This window comes from Balaenoptera ricei, chromosome 2 (assembly GCF_028023285.1).
Source record: "Balaenoptera ricei isolate mBalRic1 chromosome 2, mBalRic1.hap2, whole genome shotgun sequence".
Classification (NCBI taxonomy): Eukaryota; Metazoa; Chordata; class Mammalia; order Artiodactyla; family Balaenopteridae; genus Balaenoptera; species Balaenoptera ricei.
In genome coordinates, this window is record NC_082640.1 from 117,091,164 (window position 1) to 117,113,339 (window position 22,176).

Genomic DNA, 22,176 nt, shown 5'->3' on the forward strand with positions numbered 1-22,176 from the left:
TGATGTATCTGTGGGCGGAGGTGAGCTCCATGTCCTCCTATTCCACCTTCTTCATCTCCACCCCCTTAACCGTTCTTAAATGTACAGTTTTTTCACATTTAGTATATTTCCATTGCTGTGCAACCATCACCACAATCCATCTCTAGAATATTTCCATCTTTTCCAACTAAAATTCTGTACCATTAAACACTGACTCTCCATTTCTCCCTCCCTCCAGCTCCTGAAAACTGCCATTCTACTTTCTGTCTCTAGGAATTTGACTACCCTAGGAGCCCCATGTAAGTGGAGTCATACAATATTTGTTCTTTAATGACTGGTTTACTTCATTTAGCATAATGTCTTCAAGGTTCATTCATGTGTCAAAATTTCCCTCGTTTTTAAGGTTGAATAATATCAGTTTTGATATGTTGTATTTTCATTTTTGTTTCATTTTCATTTGTAAGGATGTTGGCTATCTTTCATTCTAATATCTTTTTTTTTTTTTTTCTGTCCCCGTCATTCTCCCCTCGTTTGAGGAATTCAGTGACACTTTGAAGTTATCGCACAGCTCACTAATGTTCTTTTTTTTAAAAAATATTTCTTCATGTTCTCTTTTTCATTTTAGATGGTGTCTATTGCTGTGATTCAAGTTCAACAATCTTTTCTTGTGTAATGTTAATACATGTATTGTATTTTGTTTTTAATTCCAGATATTGTACTGTTCATCTAGATGTTTTCTTTTTGTATTTTATCCCAAATTCCGTACCTCAATTTAACTTTTAGTAGGCAACCAATTTCAATTTCATTCTTTTAAGTAACTCCTTCTTTTGCTATAAACCATTTATATTTCTAAATAATTTGCTGATATTCTTGATACTTTAGGTTTAGAGGTTATCTATTTACTATGGAAGATGTTGGTGTATTTATTTTTCATTCCTCATATAACCAAAACACATACAATTCTCAAGTTCCTACCTTCCAGATATTGTAATAGTCTAATTCTAGTTATTTTACTATTAAGTGTTTATTGGACTTTATAAACTCCATTTAGAGCTGAGCCATATAAATTACTATAATTAACTTTCTTTCCTTGAAAGACTTTTTGATCTCTCCTCAAGTTGCTTAAATAGTTGCTTAATGCATTAAAAAATATCAGGAATTCTATCAATTTTAACCATTTAGAAATTTTCCTGGAAACTTTTGACGTGCTCCGATATGGTTGGTCTATGTTTAAGATGTGCTGCATGGTTGTGATCCTGGAGTCCTCTTTTGATAAATGCTCTGTTTCCTGCATTCTATCAATATATCTTCCTCTTTTGTTTATTCCTTTATTTTTGTGGAGAACATTCTCCAGCGGTTTCCTAAGTGTGCATTTTTATGATGCATAATTATAAAATATATTATAAAATATATTTTATAATATTTTTAAGATCATTTCTCATAGTGTATTCAGCTACTCATTGATAATTTGTTTATGTCAAGAAATCTAGGTTGGAAATCAATTGTTCAACTAAGCTAGAAGGTAGAGTTGCTGTTGCTAAGTCTGAGAGTATCATTGTCTGAATCTTCTGCATGAAGCCTATTTTTATTTTCTTTTTCTGTTTAAATATTTTTGGATTAGCTCTTTGCTCTTAAGTTCTAAAATATCATGGGCATATCCTTATCATGAATCTATTTTCATCCATAGTATTGGGCATTCATTCAGTGAATCTTTTCTGTCTACAAACTCGTATTCTTCTATTTTGAGGCATTTAAAAAAGTACTTCCTTGATGATTTCCTCTTCTCCTTTTTTTATTATTCTATCATTTGGATATTCATTGTTTTTTATCTTGGACCTCCTGAACTGATCTTCTAATTTTTTTTGTATGTTTCTTTCTAATTTTTCATCTTTGTGTCTTTTTGCTCTCTTTTTTACAAAATTCCTTCAACTTCTTAGTACAATCCATCTAAGCTTTTCATTTCTACTATCATTTTTCTAAATTCCAATATGTATTTCCTATGTTAATGCTCTTTTAAATAGAATTCTTTTAATAAAATGATGAAATATGTTTTCTTACCTTTCTGAAAGTGTTGACAAGAATGTTTTTAATTATGGGGGTAATTTTGCTGCATAGTCTGTTTTCTCTTATTGTGTTTTTTATTTATATGTTTGTGTGGTTTCTGTCTTACTTCAGGACTTTTTACTGGATACCTAATTGAAATATCTGTGTACATGGACACATTTACCAGTGCTTGTCTTCAGTGTAGGGTAACCTGGTCAGGCTCATTTCCTGAGAAGCCTTCACAATCATTATTTTAATTCTTATCTCTTCTTTGGTCACATTTCTCAGAGAACATTTTAGTATCCTTCATGGAAGGATATAAGCCTTGTTGTTGCATTCTAGAAGCCAAAAGGAGGACAAGTGATAGAAATATCAGAATTCTGGGTGAAGACTTTAAATTCCTTGATTTCTGCATGGTTAACATTGCCTTTAACTCTGCTGAATATCTGCTTGTGCAAAGAGCCTCTACTTTACTGTCTTTACAGAATAAACCTGCCTTCTCCCTGATGGATAAAGGCGATCATAAAACTGTACACATTGGTTGAGCATGTCTGGGGGTTCAACTTCTTTTTAAACAGACTTTCACATAAATTTTGTATTTCAGACCCATTGTCATCCCCACTTCCATAAACATCTGTTGCTGAATACCAGGGCTTTCCCCACTGATGTCTTAAGACCAGGTTTCTCAGGACCAGTAAGTTAGTTACCTCTGCTTTTCTACATTCTAGCTCATGAAATTCTGTTGCTCTTTACAATCTCTCCCATTCTTTGACCTTGCACACTGATGTTTTGTTTTTAAAAGTACTTGGCTCTCATTTTATTGGGATTTGGAGAAGTACTGAAGTAAATGAGTTCAATGCTTCTCTAATGAACTTTTTCCTTCAAACTTTCTCTTGATATTAACTTTAAAAATATTTCCAAAATATGCCTAACTTTAATTGCCAGTTGTTTTATCTGAAGTTTATAGTCAGTATTGTCTGTCTTCATTTTCAGGGTATTTTTAGGTCAAGGAATTTTTTTCCTTTATCCTACTGCATACTGTGATGGTACACCAATAATTCTTGGGCTAGCTCTGTGTGTTCTATTCCCTATTGTCTCTCCCTCTATTTTCTTCTCTCTTATTGTTCTTTCTTATTTCCATTCTTTCTTTGGGTGTCTAAGAATTTCTCAAATCATCATTGACATCTCTGATTTACCTTTCTAAAATGTAAGTTATGGCTTTTAATGCTTCTGTTGTTAACTCTAATTTTATTATTGAATATTGAGGTTTCAGCTCAGTGTGTTCACTGAGGTTCAGCACAGTGTGTTGTTTTTTTCATCATTTCCTGTTCTCTTCTTGACTTACTCTTTTGTTTCTGCAACTTTTTTGTTATATTCTATTAAGAAGAGCTCCTAAAAAGACAGTCTGTATTCTGTATGCAATATACAGATGTGGTTTGTTTGGGGCATAGTGTTTTCTTGTTGTTGTGGTCTTTCTTTTGTTTTGTTGTTGGCCAACGTGTGAGGAAAGGAAGAAAAGAAGGAAGAAATGGAGGGAGGGAGGGAAGGAAGATGAAAGAAAGAGAGAATTCTGAAAAATCCCTAACTTTCCCAAATCTGAAATCTGGCAACAATGAACTCATGCTTGACAATATTGAGATGGTGCTGATTATTGTCTATGTCTTTGAAAATAGCCTGCATTTGCCAGTTTTCCAATATTTAACCACCCTTTATTGCCTTTTGAAATCTTGATGTTGCTATACTGGTCCCTATAGATATTGAGGTAGCTGGATTTGTCCATGTAGACTACTGAATTGTCATATATATATTTTTTACTATAACATGGATATTTTTTCTTTTGAGTCCTGCAGTTGAATAAGTACTGTACTGTGTTCTTCCTCAGGTTTTTCCAGTGTTTTCTTTCTTTTGTTCTGCAGTATTTTTTATACATTCCTAGTTGCTATTTCTTTTCCTTACTCATCCTTGATTGAGAGGGGAGCTTTTTAAATTCAGTCTGTCCATAGGCAAGGTATGTGGCTCTTCTCTCGGTTCTGTTCACTAACACTTGGGAGATGCTAGAATTCCTTTCTCTGCTCTAAAATTGGAAGACATAGTGATGAGCACTGTTTCTTGACCAGTTTCTAGGACCCAGCAGGCTCTACTTGACAACTTTTCTCCTAGTCTGATATCTTCTCATGAACTGATTTGTCCTCCGATATTCTGGACTGTGGTCCATGAAAGAACATAAGCTCCAAAATGCATCTAGGAGTCTTCTTATTCCTTGCCTCCACCTAAAGTGCTTTATGCCTATGGATAATGCATATGAGGATTAATGTGTCCACATCCACCATACTTTCTTCTTGTTCCTTTCTTGAAGTTTTAGTCTTTAAATGGCTGAAAAAACCATGAAGCCAAGGTGATTGAGAACGATGATTTGGTCACTTCATAAAATTTCTCTCTCATGGTAGAAGGAGGAATAGATGAGTGGTTTTCTGTGTAAAACTACCAAGAACAAGTTGAGGGAATATATAAGATGCAAAAGAAAACGAATACTCCTACCTTCTTTTATCTTGCTGAAGTTACTGAATTTTATAAGCGTGCTGGACACTTCGCTTTTCTCAGAACAAGTCCTTAGAGTTGGTAGAACTTTCAAATTTTGAAAACTTTTTTGTCATCACAGTTTTGGTAGTGCATGATTTTATTTATTTATTTATTTGATTAGTTAGTTTGTTATACATTTATTGATTGCTAATAGTTCCTAAGTAGTTTAGAATGTTAAGACACACGTGTCTGAAACTAACTAGTTAGCCCTTTTTTTAGAAAAAATATTTTTATGTTCTCAGTATGGTTTCTTATTTCATCTTTAGTCATAGTATACCTGTTCTAAGTTCTAAACATAGTATACCCAGTTTAGAACTGTATATAAAGAGAATATATCTATCAAAAATATAATTTTATGCCCTGTTGTAATTAATTCCTGTTATCATTTTTCTATAATTATTTGAAATCTTCAGTTATATAAAGTGTATAAATACATAATATTTAGAGCACTGTTTTTTATTCTCATGTTTATAATTAATTTGAAAATTAAAGAAAAAGTATCATGACCAGAATATTTCCTAACTTCAGGTCTGAGCATGAGGAGGAATGGGATTCACTCCAGGGCTAACTTGGGAGATATGTGAGCTTTGTGTTAGTACTTTCTGCTGCTGGGTTTATGATGTAGGCAAGAAAAGCCTTGCAGAGATTAATGAAGGATGATCCTTGGCAGCTATTTTGAAAGAAATCATTTTGCTTATTTACATTCAATAAAACCAAATCAATCAGCAAACAGAAGTAGGGACTCAGCCTTTCCCTGTGTTTAAATGTCTGTATTTCAGTGTTATTTGCTGAAATGACCATTTAAATGGAACTGGACAAGCAAAGCAAAACAAACAAACAAAAAACTGTTACATAATCACAGAGACAAGAACTGTATTTGGCAGATTTCTTTTGTTCCTTTTAGGTGAATATTATAATGAATGCTTACTATATTTAAAGGGAAAAATAGCTGTGATGAACAATTACTAGGCAAATAGAAATTGAGTGCTTAATTTCTCTCTGGAACATTAAAGACACAAACCAACAGGTGTTGATTCAATTCCTAAGAGCATCAGTTTATGGAAAAAAATATATATATTTACTGAGTTTACCTGTGTGTTCTCACCATTAAAAATGCAAATGCCTCAGCTTATCTTTAAAATCTTGGGCAAAGAAAGAAAACCCTATTTGGGAAGAGGGAGAAAGAACATGGCTACTCATAAGAAATAAGACTTTTTGGTCTCATTTGCAGCCAGCTGTGGCCCTGGCACTAAATTCTGACCAGTTAGTTGAAATTTCTAGAATATGTCTTCAGAGAGAAAAAGTACACCATATTCCTTCCTTGCTCCTTTTTCCTTATTGAAATGCAGAATGCTTGGAGTTCAAAGTGCCACCTGGAACAGGAGGTAGAAGGCATGTGTTGATGGTCATGGAGCACAAAGTATGAATGACTGGTTAACTTTTGAATGTTTCTCTTTGATTTCACTTATATGTGAGAGAAATAAACTTCTCTCTTATTATTTCCAGGTTTTTTGTCACTTGCATCCAAACCTGTTTCTGACTGATGCTAAGTTCTTCACCTTTCATCCTATCTTTCAAACCTTATCTTATTTTCTTTACAAAAGTCCAGGTAATTAGATGTTCAGTGTTCCTTTAGTAAGCATTATGCCTTTTCAGGTTTGACCTTTTGTTCAATCTACTTTATCTGCACAGTAGGAGATGTTACCTGTTCTAACTGTTTGGAATTCTCTTCTCCTCAAGTATGTTTCAGCTTTCTTAGATCATCCTGGGATAATCTTTCTTCAGATTCCTATAATATCATTCTATGGACTTTTCCATAAACATATTTGATAACAAGCTTCTTGAGGGATGGAATCAGTTAATTGCAACAAACATACATTGAGCACCCCTTATGTGTCAGGCATTGTACTAGAGTTTACTGAGATAGGAAGGATGATAGAGACAATGTCCTTGCTCACAAAGATTTCATAATTTAGTGAGAGAAAGGTATTTTTGAAAGTAATACTAAAACATGAGTACAGCATAATGAACAACCCATGTTGTAGAATTACAAATGAGGAGAAGATTAATTCTTCTGGGAATGGAACGGGAAGAAAGCCCCAAATGATTTATCTAAGAGGATGATATCTAGACTGGCCTCAAAGGATCAGTAATATGTTTATTTAGAAGGTAGCATCAGAGGAAACTGCATGAGAATGCCAAAAGTGGAGAAACAGCCTCTGCACCTTGAGAGAGCTCTCAATATCCAGCTGGAGGCAAGTGTTGGCTTTGTGGTGAAGAGAGTTGAAAGAAATGAAAAGGTAGCACTGAAAATGGGTGTAAGCATGGGACAAAGGAACAAATGCTTGTCAGTGTGACATTTATATACTTTCATTTTTCATAAAAGAAGAAATATCTGATGAAGAGATGAGAAATAGATTAAATGGGGGATATTTGATGAGGACGGACTAAAGGGCATGGATCTAACACATTGGCCAATGTGGCAACAAATGAGATAGTTGAAAATGGGTCACTGTTAAAAAGATTTTGAATAAAACATAAGGAAGAGGAAAGACTGCTTTGACTAGACTCTATAATCCTGGTAAGTTGGAGATATACTAAGTTACTGAGAAAACATTGCTCTATGATTGTGAACTTGGAAGTTAAAGATTTATTACAGCAACTGTGGAGAGGAATGGAGGGGGTTTGTGTGAGTGTGGAGTTAAAGTGAAAGGCTAAACTATTCATGCCTAAGTTTGGAAAAAGACCAAGAGCTGACTTAATGGACTGAAGAAATAACTAGTGGTTAAGAAACTAGAGATTTTCTCAGAGCAGATGTGGCGCTAGTATTGTACTTCCTTGCTTTCCTTCACAGTACAAACCAAAATGACTTCTATTAAGTGAGTCCTCATACTGCATTAATATACTGTAATTCATCCTAAATTATCTTGTTATTCTTATATTTTCATTTAAACTTAGTGAGTTCTTCGGGAAGAAAACAGGAAAGAAAATTCTGTCTAAGAGCTATGGGATATGGTGGCACAGGGCAGATTTATCTCCATTTATAGGTGTTCAGTAAGACCTCATGGGTTGAATTTACCCAAAGTAACCCCCACTGTATCTTTCTAATAGTGTTGATATAGTTGACTATATATCTTTTTTAACCAATTTTTTCTTTTATGACAAATGAGCAGAATATATATATTTCACTTATTTTGTGAACAAAGATGAGCTATACTATACAGAGGAAAACATAGATATAGAGAAGCATACAGTCTAACTTCAGCGTTAGATAAACAGCCCAGAGGCCCAGAGATTTGGCACAATATCTGAGGCTTCTCTGAGAAGATCTGAGATCACAGCATTTCTTCTTATTAGAAAAGATCTAGCATTTATAGAAAGTGCCATTTAAAAGACTGTGTAGCTCAGAGGGGGAAAAAAGCAATATTCCGGTAGGCTGCCTTTTGAAGCAGTAAACACCTTTTATGTCATTTAATAATACCTTGGATAGGTTTGAAGAACTTTGTGTCGAGTACTCTGAAAACAAGGAATATAAGTTTGGTGAACTCTTTCAGTCATTTGAATCTTAAATCAACCAGTCACAGTGTCTTAAAGCAGCTTATTTGATTCATTTAAACTTGTGGTTACACTAGGAATACAACTCCCAGGTCTATTGTTGTTTCACCTGTAGTTGATGTGGAAGATTGATATACACTACTGTTTTCTCCTTTCTAGGGCATGTAGCAAATCAATATGTGATTTTATGCAAAAAAAGGCTTATGTTTTTCCTGTTTGTAATGGGCAATATAAGCCATTTTAAAATAAAACAGAGATTGTGACCCCAGCTGAACTCAAGACCAGAGACTGGCAGGTTTTTGTTTGGGTAACAAATGGTTGAACAGTTTTTAATGTATGCTTAGAATTTGTGATTTAACTCTTAATCTACAGTCTGGTCAGGTAGAAATTTCTTTACAACTTTAAAAAAAATTGTTTCTCGTATTTTGATTAATTTGAGAAATTATTTCTGTTAAATTGCCCCCAGAGTGAAAGTTGAAAATTATATTCACCTAACCTATCTTCCAATGGTTTTCGGGTACTGCATAATAAATAGGCCATCTCTTTCTTCCTTGTCTCAGCCTGCCTTTCATTTTTTTCTTATTTTTTTACATATTTTTGAAATAATTTTTTTCATGATATAGATTCTTTGCCTGAGAAATCCTAAGTATATCAATCAAGCTTCATGCAATGGTAATGTGATACATAAATCATCTCATAGGCTATATTCAGTATTTTTAATGTATTTTTCATTACAATAATCAAACTAATTTTATATGAAAATATTCAGGTTGGTCTTTAAATTCAGGCTGGAGGTGAAAGTCTGGATACATGAGATTGCCATTAGATTTTCAGGTTAACTGCTGTCACCAGGAATGCTCAGATATTATTTAGCCCATAAACTTATTGGATCAAGCTGAACTCTAAAAAACAATCTTACAGTAGAAAATAAGTAGGTGGAATTTTGCTTTATTTAAGAGGATTATAGATATATTTGAAATGTCCTTTTAACAAAATAGGTCAGTGATTAATATTCAGTACCTCACCTCATTTCCTTCCCCATAAAGTTAACTAGAGGTAATTCATTTGTATTTGTATGGGCAGAATACATAATATATTATATATTGGTCTTGAATTTGATTCTTTTTTTCTTTTCTTTCTTCTACCAAACTAACATTCAACAACTAAAAGAGTAAGACTCTTGACCAATTACAACTGAGTTAAGAAGGGCTGAGTTGTAATAAATAAAACTTTCATATTAGTATCTCACCTAAGAAAAAATAAGAATATGTGAATCTGATACTGGAAGATAATAAAGACGAGGTAGAATGTTTGTATATGTTTATGTTTTTTCCAAACACAAGTGATTAATAATTTTTGAAGTATATTTCTACATCAGTATGTGTCTTCATAGGGCTGGGAGGATTTTGAAAGGATACCTGATATATTGTTATAGAGAACATGACCACACCTAAATTATCATACAGTGTCTTGGATAATTCAGAGCCAGTGGGCTCTGAAATGAGATTTGAATCTCAGTTCTGTCACTCATCAGCTGTGGGTCTCAATAACCATTTAATATTTTTGGACCTTATCTCACCATCTATGAAAGGACATAATTCTAGGGAAGTTGTGAAGATTATGTAAAATAATCCATTTAAATTGTCTGGCCTACAAGTACACTCAGTAAATAATAGCTATTATTTTTGTTGGTGTAACATATCTTATATAAATGCCTTAGGAAAGTAGGATCCCTACTTTATTTACTCAAGCTAAATTACTTTTTGATGTCTAGCTTAAATTATATTTATATAATTTAGGTCAATATCCTTTGTATGTCAAAATTAAAACAAAACCACTTTTATATATATTTATTTTCTCATCTTTCTATATAAAAGTTATCACTCCTCCTTACATTCTAATTTTTATTATTCTACTTCTGTATCCTTCACAAAACTTGACTTGTTGCAGTTTTAATTTTTGTGTAAAGAGAACTCACTTAATTGAAATGTTTTGACCCTAAACAGTAGTAAAACAGAAAGAATAGAAGGGCTCTCTGCCCATACTTAACAGGCCAGGTGATTTGGACCAACTCTTTCATGAAAAAAGGAAAGAAGTTGGGTAAAATATTTTAAATATATATATATTTTTAACACCAAGGTACTGAGAAGATGTCATAAGTTACCAGGCAATAATCTAAAAAGAAATCAGGAGTTTAGATAGGTAAGTGGACCACTGGAGATTTGCTGAATCCAATGAAACTGAGATTAGCATTTGATTGCTTTTCAGGACAAAAATGAAGGGATCAAAGCTTAAGGGCAAGAAAAGTCTATCAGGCAACACTTTATACATGAAACTGGAGCTGTAAAAGACTATACTTTCCAGGGCAAGGATGAAGCAAAATAAACCTGCCTCCTCTTCACAGAGAATTAGAATAATATATTATAGAAATTATAACCACAAACCTATTAATTTACAAATATGCAGTCAAAATTAGTATTACCTGAATGTACTCAAAATTCTTGAACCATAAATTCAGTTTAAAATGAGCCCAGACTAATAGTACTCTCAGGTCTGTGGCAGAAGCAACATGAATCATCTCTACAGGAATGCAGTTCATGCTTGGCCTTAGTAATTTCCATGAAAAATTTTCTGGGGGAAATTATAAAATCACAGGAAAAAAACCCACACATGTGAACAAGGCACAGTGAGTTAGAAATCAGCAAAAACAATAGATAGCAGAATCAGAATCATAAATCTTCAAATTTTGAAATTATCAATGTAGATTATAAACCAACAATAGTTATTATATTTAGAAAGATAAAAGGTCATTTGAAAATATTTATAGAAAAATAAATTATACAGTGTGACCTGAAAATACAATAAGTGAAGTAAAAAACCCAATGTACGTATTTAAGGGCATATTGGACACAGACAAAAAGAGGATTAATGAATTGGAAGACAGATCAGGAGAAATCATTTCAAAAGAAGTATAGAGAAGTAAAGGTCAGAAAGAAATATGAGAAAGGATAAGAAACGTGGAGGATAGAGTGAAAGATTTAATCAGTTAGGTAGAATGAGAGGGCAGTAAAAATGTGGCAGTAAATAATATTTGATCACATATTCCCTGAAAATGTCCAAAAACTGATAGAAGTCACTGATGAATAGATATAAAAGTCCAGAGGATCTCAAGCCAATGAAATATAAAGAAATTCATACCTAGATATACTGTTTTGAAAATACAGGTGCAAAACATCAAGATGGGAAAAAAAAATACAGATGAGCTTTAAAGGAGAAGCAGCTGCTTTCTCAACAATAATGTAAGCTAGAAGACAGTGAAATTATTTCTATAATGTTCTGATAGAAAATAATTTTCTATGTAATTCTCTATACCCAAAAAAAGTACCTTAAAAAGATGAAAGTAAAATAAACAATCAGCCCCCCTCCCCCACAAAAAAACAGCTATTTTCTTGTCGAGTTAATGTTTATCTACACTTTTGATAGGGGCATATTTTTTTTTAAACCTCTTTATTGAAGTATAATTGCTTTACAATGGTGTGTTAGTTTCTGCTTTATAATAAAGTGAATCAGTTATATATATACATATGTTCCCATATCTCTTCCCTCTTGCATCTCCCTCCCTCCCACCCTCCCCATCCCACCCCTCTAGGTGGTCACAAAACACCGAGCTGATCTCCCTGTGCTATGTGGCTGCTTCCCACTAGCTATCTATTTTACATTTGGTAGTGTATATATGTCCATGACACTCTCTCACCCTGTCACATCTCACCCCTCCCCCTCCCCATATCCTCAAGTCCATTCTCTAGTAGGTCTGTGTCTTTATTCCCGTCTTGCCACTAGGTTCTTCATGGCCTATTTTTTTTTTTCCTTAGATTCCATATATATGTGTTAGCATACTGTATTTGTTTTTCTCTTTCTGACTTACTTCACTCTGTATGACAGACTCTAACTCCATCCACCTCATTACAAATACCTCCATTTCATTTCTTTTTATGGCTGAGTAATATTCCATTGTATATATGTGCCACATCTTCTTTATCCATTCATCCAATGATGGACACTTAGGTTGCTTCCATGTCCTGGCTATTGTAAATAGAGCTGCAATGAACATTTTGGTACATGACTCTTTTTGAACTATAGTTTTCTCAGGGTATAGGGGCATATTTTTATTATAAAAGTATTTAAAGTCTGCCTGATTTAAGTTCTTATATCATTCAAAGATGTGGAAGTCTGTCTTTCGTCATCATCGATATTAGTGGGATACAGTCACAGTCATTGTAAGCTGAATTAGTTAATGTTCTTCTAAAGAGAAATAAGATTCTAGAGATTTGCTACTTGTCGTGACACCTGCATATCCCCATGGAATGTTCCTCTAGTTCCTCTGGTTGGTCTATAAGCTGTTTTAGGAATAACAGTGAAATAAAGATCATATACTCATCTCTGATATAGGCCAGTAAACTTAATGTTCTTTTATGATCATGGACACTCAATAACACCCAGAGCATGTTGTCAAACAGAGAGAAAGGAATGAGAGTGTAAATACATCAGAATGAACATGTAACCACCATAGAAAAATTTACTTTAAAAGGATGATTGTGCTGACAGTAAAGAATCATTCATAATTCATTAGATCAAGGGACTAAGTGGAAAAAACCAGCACCAGAGTATACCTTAGAAGACCCAGCTCTTTCTGATATTAAATCCATATGACCTTGGACACATTTATCCTCAGTTTTCACATTCAGTGATCCAAAATGGAATATTGTAAATAGAAAATGTTCTATAGCACCTTCAGATTCTCTCACATAGGTACTTTCATTGCTACACAAAATATTAAATTTATCTTACAGAGTTTGAAAGTGCATCAAAGACAGTAACAAGGAAAGGGGGGAAATCTATGAGTTTCAGAGGTTTCCTCTGAGACTTGTAAAATATGCATTAGAAGTGAGCAACTTAGGCACCATGAATTTTATTAACAACCCAAAAGTTATCCTGAGCCTTATATTTTAGCTGATTTACATTCATGGTGTCTTCAGGGGGCAATAATGAGTTCAGTCTTGCTTATATCTTGGTTTAGGTTGTATGGCACATGCAGGAAAAGTTGCTTAGTTAAAGTAATATAAGCAGAACACTAAATTATTATTTTATAATTTGCTCTCTACTTCTAAAAAAAAATAGCCAAATGTAATATTTTTATAGAGTTTTCCCAAGCTGATATCTTCCTATTAAACTTTTCTTTTTAACTCTGGTCTGTGCTTCTTCCAGATTATCTTCATAATTATCCTTTCTCTCATCTTTTACTTTCCCACATAATCAAAAGAATACCAAATGGTAAACCTGTATCAATTCATTTTTATTTGATCTATATCTATATGTATCATCCATCTACCTTAAGATTATATCTTCATAATACCATTGCTTAAAGAAAAAAAACATATCAAACATGCTCATTGGCATTATATAATGAAAAGTTAAGTTTCTTGGTGGATGTATTATATATATTTTATATATTTTTTCACTTATTTCTAGGAAGAATATCAAGCAAAACAAGAAACTCAATATTACACAAAGTAAACAGTCCCAATTTTCTCTTTATGTCCAATAGCACCTATTCCACTCACATGCAAAACAAAAAAACAAAACGAGAAGCCCTGCAAACCTGGCTTTGTTGCCTTACAACAGAGTAGACAAAGAATACTGTTGGGATCATATAGCACCTCCAGTTTGCAGTTGTTCAGCTGTCACTTTTTTTAACTCAACCATCTTAGATTAATAATTTAATTTTTTCATCTCAGGTCCCATAGCAAATGACGTGATTCACACTGTGATGTGTCTCTAGTTGTTTTAGAATCCCAACTAAAATTTTCTTCAGTATTTTGCCTTGGACTTCCATGACTACTCATGTCATATTATTCTAAATATCGGGTGGTTAGGCCAGTAGGTAGGCATAAGAGAAGCCATTTATCATATTTATTTATGGCAATGCAGAAGCTATAACTAAGTAAATAATTCATAATTTATACAGGATTTTCTTTTTTCTAGTATGTTTATAAATACTGTTACAACATGGTTTGGAATTTTATCAAAGATGATTGAAAGCAACACATAGAATCTGCAGTGTTTAGAATTCAATCTATCTAAAACCTGTGTCTTTTGAGATACATCTTTCAGTCTGATTTTCCAACTGATTTGATAATGTTCTCAAAACCAAAATTTATGATTCTGGCTACAGCTTTATCCAAGAGCTTAAATAATACTGTCATATAATCGAACAAAAGTAGTAGAAATAATGTGTATGATGATTTATTGAAATCTCCCCTGTAACTGGTGATCAACATTGAAATATTAATGTTAGTTGAATGCTTATCATGTGCCAAATATTCTAGGAAACACTTTATATGCATTATCTCATTTAATGTCAATAATCCCAATAGTACCATTAATATCTCCTTTGTACTAATTAGGATAATGCTATTTAAAGTGGTTAAAGACCTTGCCCAAGGATAATGTATCAGCTACTTAGTACTAGAGACTGAATTTGAATTTGTCTGATTTCAGAGTTTATGTTTTTATCCTGTATACTATTCTCTCAACAAGCCGTTGAGTGTGCTGGAATGGGTTTACATATCAGATCTGACTAAGACAATGTAGGTTTTTAAGTTCATTTAATAGTAAGTAAAGCTGTTATTTCTTAAAGCGTGTTCTCTTGTTCTCTGAAATTATACAGTGTTCACCACATCTCGAATCATGACATCTTTGGTTGGCCTCTTAGAAATTGTCAGCATCTTTGCCACATGGTTGGAGGCCAGATATCAGTTTGTCACCATATAATGTATTCTCCCTATTTGGTTGGGAGCATAGAGCAGGTGCTTGGAAATCCTGCTGTCATCCATTCTCCACACATGACTGGTCCACGTTCAGCTGAATTATGGTGAATATCACTTGACAACTGCTGTAGTGGCTACACTTCAAAACGTGACTATAATCTTGCCTATGATTTGATATTCAGCAGAGCACCTAGATGAAGTTATTAAAACCACTCAAGAGATCAGATATGCTCGTATCATCTCTGTCTTATCATCTTATAATACTTTTACATCAACATAGTTCTAAAGAAGTTAAGCGTGATTTGAGATTGGAACACAGTTAAATACCTATTTGATGGTTTGTTGTTAAACACTGTACTTTTTATATGTAATTTCTGATGTTTTTAATCTGCTGCGTTAGAGTTGGGAAACTCACTTACATTGAAATTGACTACAAAGTTTTATGTAAACAGACTTTTAAGAGACCATTTTCATTAATTCAGAATATTTACATTAAGCTCACAAAGGATAAAAGTTTACCTTGCTTTAGATGTTTTAAATACAATTAGGATGTAAAAATTTAAAAATTAAAGAAGTCCTAGTAACACTGAAAAATAATTTCCTTTAACAATTCTTTAAAAACATATATGAACATCTAATAAATGACTTGATTGAAATATATTTATTGCAACTTTCCTGTTGCAATAAATACATTTGTACATATATTGTACATAGCAGATAAGACTGTATGTAGATTCTGGAAACTTCATGCCAAGGTAGAGATTTTTAGATCAATAGCAAAAATCAAGATGTAGATGGATTTTGATATATTTAAGAGGCAAGTGTGCCTTGAAATGAAATATGCTGTATGAAGAAAGTGTACTTTTAACTTATACAAGAAGGACGCTTTTTTTGTTTCCAAAGCTCAGGTTTGAATTTGATTCTGTTCATTTATTTCCCAGCAGGTGTCTCTATATAGCAGCTTTACTCAGAAAGAACAAGAAGACAAAAACTAATTGTACAAAAAGGGATATAATGAAGCAAGTAGAGAAATGAACTGGTTATAGAGTATGATGACAATATAAAGTGAAAATATTTTAAAGATATGTGCTATCCATAAGTAGTTACATAGAATATTTTGGTTTATTTCTTGATTTTGTTTAAGCAACTTTTTCAAAAGAAACCTAGAGAAAGCCGTTAAAGTAGTTTGTATTATGTACAACCTAAATACAATACAGACATACTCTAACAGGGTATTAATTGGCATTTTGGCATCTTGATCTGATAACGTCTTCATCATTGTGGATGAAACATAAAAGAAGTATGCTGAAATCTTTGCTATGATCATAAACAGTTATTTAAAATTGATAGTGGGCAGTATAGAGATTAAAAAGTGGAAAGAAGATGTAATATTATACAAAGACGTAATTTTTCTAGTTTTCCTTAATCAGTGGATTACAAAAGTTACTTTGTTGTACTTAGAATGAGATGTGAAAGAATGAACATTTTTAATGCTTAATTATCAATATTTAAGCTTTTTTAACCAAACAAAATCTATGCTTTGATGGATCTCAGTTAAATTTCTATTCTAATCTAAGTGGAATAAAGAAATTTTACTTTACATATAAAATGAATTAAGCACTGTCCTACATTTTTATTGTAATAGCAGATTTAATGCACCACAACATTCTGAGATGAATAACTAATGGTATCAATACATATTTAAAATTTCAAATATTATTAACTAAATAGTTTTTAAACTAAACTTAAATTTTAGCATGCGGTTTCTATTGCCCAGCAAGTAAAAATTCACACAGTTAAAAAATGTATGAAAATAATAAATACATATCATGATAAAAACATAAATATAAAATATATTAATTCCATAAAAAGGTTAAAATAGATAAAATTTCTGACTGGATTGATATCAGAGACAAAGTTTTCTATGTTTTTATATCAGAGTTTTTAATATGTGAGCAGAAATTTTAATACCTTGGAACCAAGTATGTTATAAAAATACTTGAGTATTTTGGACAATTAGATAAAAGCTGTGGAATAATTATACTCAATTATGTCTCAATTATCCTTTCACTCTGATGTTTTATTTCTTTTACTCTTACTGATTTAAGAAATAGATATGTTGATCTATAAGGCCACTAAAGACATCTTGCAGGCATCTTGCAGGCTGTACTTTCCTAAAGGGATAGAACTTTTCCAAGATTACTTAGGTAATCTACTTAGGCAATCTCTTTGAAAATTATCAGATAATATCTTCTGGTTTAAGACATTAGAATGAAAATTCATTTGCCACTTTTTACTTCCAAAGTCTCTTTTGAATGATGAAAACGGAATTACAAAAGCAAATTAATAATGAGAAGCCAGAAAGTAATGAGCAGATTGGGAAATTTGAGAATTCTTGGGAAAGGAGAATGAACACAGTTTTGTTTTGTTTTTAAGAAATCAGACGATTCTGTTTCCATATGCTAAGTTATATTCCAAGAATAAACATGGTTTTGTCCAAGGGAACCAAGGAGAAACTCCAAGTTCTGAGTCAAAAAATTAAAACGAGTGGGTCATAAGGCAACAATAATGGAGTCCATGAGAAGAAGGGGTTTCATTTGTCTTGTTCACTTCTGTAACTCCTGAATCTAGAACTGTGCTTGATACATAAATCATTTAATTCAGCATAAAGAATTTTAATTCTGGGAGGGAAAGGAGAGCCATGTTCCTTTTGTGGTTATTTTTTTCTCTTGATGCCTGACCAAGAGGGAAAGTACTATAATCTCAACTTTATTGCACTCTCAGGCTCCATATTCCCCTCTAGGAATCTTCCCAAGGCATAGGACCAGCTAGAGTTGGCTCCTAGGGCCTCATAAGAACCAACTGTTAAATTTTTAGGAATTTTGCCAGGCGGTTTTTAATACAACCATTATTAAAAATTCTATAATATAAACTTCACTTAAATAAATTATATTAAAAACAGGGAAATAAATACTCAAAATTTATGACTCCCTAATTATCTTACTATATTTTACTATTATTTATGCTTTTGACATTATTTACATCTATCTGTATGGAGGAAAAGCTACGTAATTGTGTGGTTCTTGGCATCTCTTCCCAATTCTGTGTTCAGTGCTTGAAACTGACCATGGTAAGACTATATACAGTGTAGAATAAAAAAAAAAAAATGCTTCAAATAAGGCCCCCCCACCCCCCACAGGGATACCTACTTTTTAAGTATTTACCATTATACCACTACATAAAATCCACTTTTTAAAGAAATTTGAGATTTGTCCTCAGGCTTTCATCAGAGGATAAATATAATGTAGCTAACAATTTTTATTTTGACAGATTTCATACCTATAGCAAAGTAGAGAGAATGATAGAATAAGTAAGTTGTATACTCTTGATCTCATTTCACTGACTATTAATATTTTGTCAGAGTTGCTCAAGGTTGCTCATTCTGCATGCATCCCATACATACGTCCACCCCCACCCCTCTGAACCATATGAAAAAAAATTACTGATGTATCATGGGAATTCTCCTATATAACCATAAAAATTAAGTAATTTAACCCATCTCATACCCAAGAAATAAAATCTTTGTAATAACATTATCTCATATTCATTCTATACTTATGCTCAAAAGATGTCTAAAAATTTTTTTATAGCTCTAATATAGATCCAACCAAGGGTCACCTGCTACATCTAGTAATCATGTCTCTTTGGTCTTCTTTAATCTAGATCTGTACCCCTACCTCTTTATATTTCTTTATTTGGTCTTTCATGATATTGACCTTTTTAAAGGGCTTAGGCTAGTCATTATGTTGAATTTCACATTATCTGAATTTGTTCGATTGTTTCCTCATGATTAGGTAATATGGTCTATTTCACACTGCATTGTATTGTATGAGTTTGTTCCATTATATGTTCAGTTTAATTTGGTTAAGGAGGTAACCACAGTGCCATTCATTGTAAAGTGCTATTTTCCCCCAAAAGAATAAATAATATGTGGAGTAATATTTTGAGACTGTCTAAATATCTTGTTTCTATAAGCTTTAACCCAATAGTTTTAACATCTATTTATGGTCTTTGTCTGAGTCAATATTATTGTGATTACCTATACAATTATATATTAAATTCTGTTTAATATTTCAGAGTTATAAGAATTATTTGACAAATAAAACAAGAGACAATTATAATAATAATCAAGAATGAAAATTTTATAAATCATAACAATATAAAGTTAATACGCATAACAAAAATTTGAGGTAGGTAAGTGGAGAAAGAATACAATCCTAATGACCTCAGTTTTCATAGCAAAGAGTCAATTATATCAAACATTGTTGTCAAAATTATTTTAAGTACATTATCTGAAATCATATAGGCAAATTCTAGAGGAAGATTTCTCAATAGCAGAACTGTTTATTTTTGGATGGGATGATTCTCTGTTATGAGGGCCTATCCTATGCATTGCAAGATGTTTAACAGCATCCCTGGTCTCTACCAATTAGATGCCAGTAGCACCCTCCAATTGTCACAACCAAAAATGTCCCAGATTTGCCATATGTTCCCTGGAGGTCAAAATCTCCCTTGTTCAGAACCACTGTACTTTATGATATAAATTTATCTATCAACCCAGAAGGGAGGAATGAGAGGCAGAAGTTATTGTAACTGCATCATGTCATTGGTTACAGCACAAAATCAGTATATCATGGCCTAATTATCATAAATTAAGAAATAATTTTAATTTATGTATCAATAATGAAGACAAATAGAACTATTAAAATACAAACCTTCCCCATATTTTTTTCTAGAAGGAGGACGAATTAGAGAAAAGGATATTTTCTTCTATGTTTGATTTTTTTTTTTTTTTTTAATAAATTTATTTATTTATTTATTTTTGGCTGTGTTGGGTTCTTCGTTTCTGTGCGAGGGCTTTCTCCAATTGCGGCGAGCGGGGGCCACTCTTCATCGCGGTGCGAAGGCCTCTCACTGTCGTGGCCTCTCCCGTTGCGGAGCACAGGCTCCAGATGCGCAGGCTCAGTAGTTATGGCTCACGGGCTTAGTTGCTCCGCGGCATGTGGGATCTTCCCAGACTAGGGCTCGAACCCGTGTCCCCTGCATTGGCAGGCAGATTCTCAACCACTGCGCCACCAGGGAAGCCCTATGTTTGATTTTTTTCTGTACTGTTTAATATTTTTCTTCACATGAGCATATATCATGGCTTTAGTAAGTTAAGCTAGGATAGATGTTAATATACAAATAAATGAATGAATATCAGAGAAGGTAGACAATTAATTCTTCAGCAAATGACAAGGAAATTGTCTCTCTTTCTCTTATTTCACATAGTTTCCTAATCACAGTTGACCCTTGAACAGCATGGGTTTGAACTGCTAGGGTCTACTTAAACTTGGATTTTCTTTGTAGTAAATAATACAGTACTACACAATCAGCGTGTTGGTTGAATTTGTGAATGTGAAATCTTGGATACAGAGGGCCAACTATAAATTATACTCAGATATTTGACTGCAGGGCTGGCATGTCTAAATCCTTCCCATGTTGTTCAATGTTTAATGGATACCTCCTCTTGTCTTCTTCACTGGCCTGGAGCTCTCTGGTTCCACACTGTTGTTGCAAAAATCGGTTGCTAAGAAAACATTATTTACTCTAAGCTAAGTAAATAATTACTATTTCCTCTTATCGCACTGTACCTTCACTCTTTTTTAGTCCACTACATAGGGATAGAACATATAGAATATTGAGGATTGATGGAAAAGGAGGGAAGAGATCTGGTTCTCCTCTTAAATTTGTCACTAATTGATTAGATTTTTCAAACTTCAATAGGTCACTTACATTCCTGGATCCCTGAGAGTTTGTCTTTAAACTAAATGCAACTAAATAAAATACCTAGAAATAAACTTAAGCAAGGAGGTGAAAGACCTATACTCTGAAAAGTAGAAAACATTGATGACAGAAATTGAAGATAACACAAAGAAATAGAAAGATATACCATGCTCTTGGATTGAAGAATGAATATTGTTAACATTGACATACCACCAAAAACAATCTATAGATTTAATGCAATCCCTATCAAAATACCCATGACATTTTTAATAAACTAGAATAAAAAACACTAAAATTTACATAGAACCACAAAAGACTCCAAATTACCAAAGTAATCTTGAGAAAAAAAGAATAAAGCTGGAGATATCACACTCCCCGACTTCAGACTATACTACAAAACTACAGCAATCAAACAGTACGGTACTGACACAAAAACAGACACACAGATAAATGGAACAGAATAGAGAGCCCAGAAATAAACCCACACACCTATGGTCAATTAATCTATGACAAAGAAGGCAAGAATGTACAATGGAGAAAAGACAGTCTTTTTAACAGTTGGTGCTAGGAAAACTGGACAGCTGTATGTAAAACAATGACATTAGAACATTTCCTTTCACCATATAAAAAATAAAATTAAAATGGATTAAAGACCTAAATGTAAGACCTGGAACCATGAAACTCCTAGAAGAGAACATAGGCAGAACACACTTTGATATAAGTTGTAGCAATATTTTTGGATCTGCCTCCTAAAACAAAAGAAATAAAAGCAAAAATAAACAAATTGGACCTAATTAAAATTAAAAGCTTTTGCACAGCAAAGAAAACACTAAAACGAAAAGACAACATACAGAATGGGAGAAAATATTTGCAAATGATGTGACTGATAAGGGGTTAATAAAAAATATAAAAACAGTGCATATGACTCAATATAAAAGAAACCAAACAACCCAATCAAAAAAATGGGCAGAAAACCTGAATAGACATTTTTCCAGAGGAGACATACAATGGCTAACAGGCACATGAAAAACTGCTCAGCATCACTATTAGAGAAATTCAAATCAAAACCACAATGAGATGTCCCCTCACACCTTTCAGAATGGCTATCATCTAAATGTCTACAAGTAACAAATGTTAGAGAGGATGTGGAGAAAAGGGAACCCTTGTTCATTATTGGTGGGATGTACACTGGGGCAGCCACTGTGGAAAACAGTGTGGAGGTTCCTCAAGAATTCTGAAAATAGAACTACCATATGATCCAGCAATTCTACTCCTGGATGTGTGTGTATATATATGCATATATGCATATATACATATATATGTGTGTGTATATATGCATATATACATGTGTATATGTATATATATC